Genomic DNA, 2653 nt, shown 5'->3' on the forward strand with positions numbered 1-2653 from the left:
GAGCTATCTCCCCGACCCATTTGGTTTTTTCAAGGAAGTTTGTACAGTGCACAGCACTAGAAGATAACAAGATCAGGGTGTGGGGGTACACCTGCAATCCCAGCCCTGGGAGGCTGAGGCAGAAGGGTTGCTGTGAGGCCAACCTGGGCTATACAGTGAGTTCAAGGCCAGTCGCAACTACATAACCTTGTCTCAAAAAAGAAAGACAGAAAAGATAAAAGAGCAGGTGATAACGTCCTCCTCTAGCACAAAGAGCAGGCATTAATTTTTCAGTACAAAAGAGGACATTTCTCTAAACTCTCTCCTGTCCTTTCTCCATTGCAACCCACCATGCATGCAGGAGTCCCTGGGCCCTCTCACGTTGCCCTGTGAGAACTGGCTTAGGAAACGGCTGTAAGTAAATGCTAGTACTTTGGCTACTGCTATTGCTATAGTAAACAGTCCTTTGTCTTTGACTCGGGCGGCACCTTCTGCCAGCATTCATGAAACTATGTAGGCCACTTATTAGCTCCTAACTACTACAGGGTAAAAATTATAACTCTTCACAATTCTTAGCATGATGGTTTTGCTTTGTAATAGAACGAATTCCGTGTTGTGGAATTCTGATGAAAACAACAGAATCCCTAAACAACAGAAATACAACCCATTTAGCCTTTAAAATGTTCATATCAGCATCATTGGTCATAGAAACAGGAATTAAAACATTTTCCCCTCAAGTATCTGGACTTGCGCTTTCCCAGAATGCACCTCCCCCTTTTTCTTTTGTACCAGAAACTGAACTCAGGACCTTGCATTCACCAGGCAGGCAAGTGTTCCACTGAGATGTATCCCTGGCCTGCACATTTGACTTTTATTTTGAAGCACAGGAAGGAGACTAACCCACTTTCTTTTTTTTTTAAGTACAGGGTCTACAGGGTCTCACTACACAGATCAGACTCCTGGCGATCCTCCTGTTTTCAGTCTCCCGAGTGCTGGGATTACAGGCCCGTGCCACCATGCCCAGTCTCAATCGCCGTCTCAGCAAGCCTCGTGGGCAGGGCCGGCACGGCACGCCAGGGATCAAACCCTGATCCCTGCATCTGCCTAAGCAGGCGCTTAAATCCACTGAGCTATCTAGCCAACCCTGATTTCGCATTTTTCCAAACTTCCTGATTAACTGATATGATCACGTGGGATTTTTCCCCCTTCATTCTGTTAATGCAGTATCTTATGTTGATTTGTAAAGGATGCTATATCCCAGAAATGTATACCACTTGGTCAGCACATATATTTGAATTTGGTTTGCCCGTATTTTTGATTTTGGTTTTTTGAAATAGGGTCTATGTAGCACAGGCCTCAAACACATGGTGATCCTCCTGTCTCAGCCTCCTCCAATGCTGGGATTACAGGTGTGCACCACCATGCCTGGCTGGTTTGCCAGGGTTTTTTTGGGGGGGCGGGTGGGGTTGGTATTGGGGATTGAACTCAAGATCTTGTGCTTGCCAGGCAAGTGCTTATTCTACTGAGCCATCTGCCCAGCCCTTGTCAGGATTCTATTGGGGGCTTTGCATCGATATTTATAAGGAAGCCAAGTGTGGTGCTGCATGATTCTATTCCAGCTACTCAGGAGACTGAGCAAGAAGATCTCATATGCCCAGGAGGGCGACACCAGGCTGGGCCACAGCGCAAGTCCACTTCTCAAAACAAAACAAAGAGAGAGAGAGAGAGAGAGAGAGAGAGAGAGAGAGAGAGAGAGAGAGAGAGAACAAATAATATTTATACTGTTTTTATTTGTAGTTTTCTTATAGTGCCTCTAGTAAAAGAATGCTTGACTCAGAGAGTAAGGTATGACGTGCTCCCTCTTCATTTTTTTGAAAGACGTTGAGGCTTGGTGTTAATTTTTGAAATGCTTGGTAAATGGTTTCACCAATGACGTGATCTAGTCCAAGGCTTTTATTTGGTGGAGAGATCTCTGATTACTGAGCTACTCTCCTTACTAGTGACATCACTTGGATTTTCTTTCATTTTTGGGTTTGAGACAGCGTCTTGCTAGTAGTTCAGGCTGGCCTTGATCTCAGTCTTCCAAGTGCTGGGATTTTTTTTTTAATTAATAGATGCTTTTGTATTGGTACACATTTGAGGTGCATGAGGATCACTTTCCTGGTGGGGTGCTGGGGTGCCATAGCACTGCTCAAGGTTTTCATGCCCTTCCCCCCTTCTAACCCTTCCTTTCAGTTTGTTTTTTTGGGGGGTACAGGCGGTTTGAACTCAGGATCTTGCAGTTTCCAGGCAAGTGCTTATGCTGCTGAGCTATCTCCCTGGCTCCTTTCAACTTTTTTAAAGATTTGGTAGTGATCCTCCTGCTTCAACCTCCCCAATGCTGGGATTACAGGCAGGTGCCACCACATCCGGTTTCAGTGGCCAGCGTGGGGCAGGGCCAGCAGGACCAGCATAGCAGTACCGGTACCAGGGATTGAGCCTGGGTCCTTGGTCCTTGCACTTGCCAGGTAGGCGCTTAGACTGCCAAACTATCTCCTTGACCCCTCATTTTGATTTCTGGTTGTAATAATTGAAGTGTTTTTATGAGTCAATCTAGCTATAAGTTGTCCATTTCCTTTCTTTTCTTTCTTTTTTTTTTTGAAGACTAATCTTTGCTTTCATTTAATTCTACTGA

The sequence above is a fragment of the Octodon degus genome, unplaced genomic scaffold (assembly GCF_000260255.1).
Source record: "Octodon degus isolate 3935 unplaced genomic scaffold, OctDeg1.0 scaffold00079, whole genome shotgun sequence".
In the NCBI taxonomy this organism is placed as follows: Eukaryota; Metazoa; Chordata; class Mammalia; order Rodentia; family Octodontidae; genus Octodon; species Octodon degus.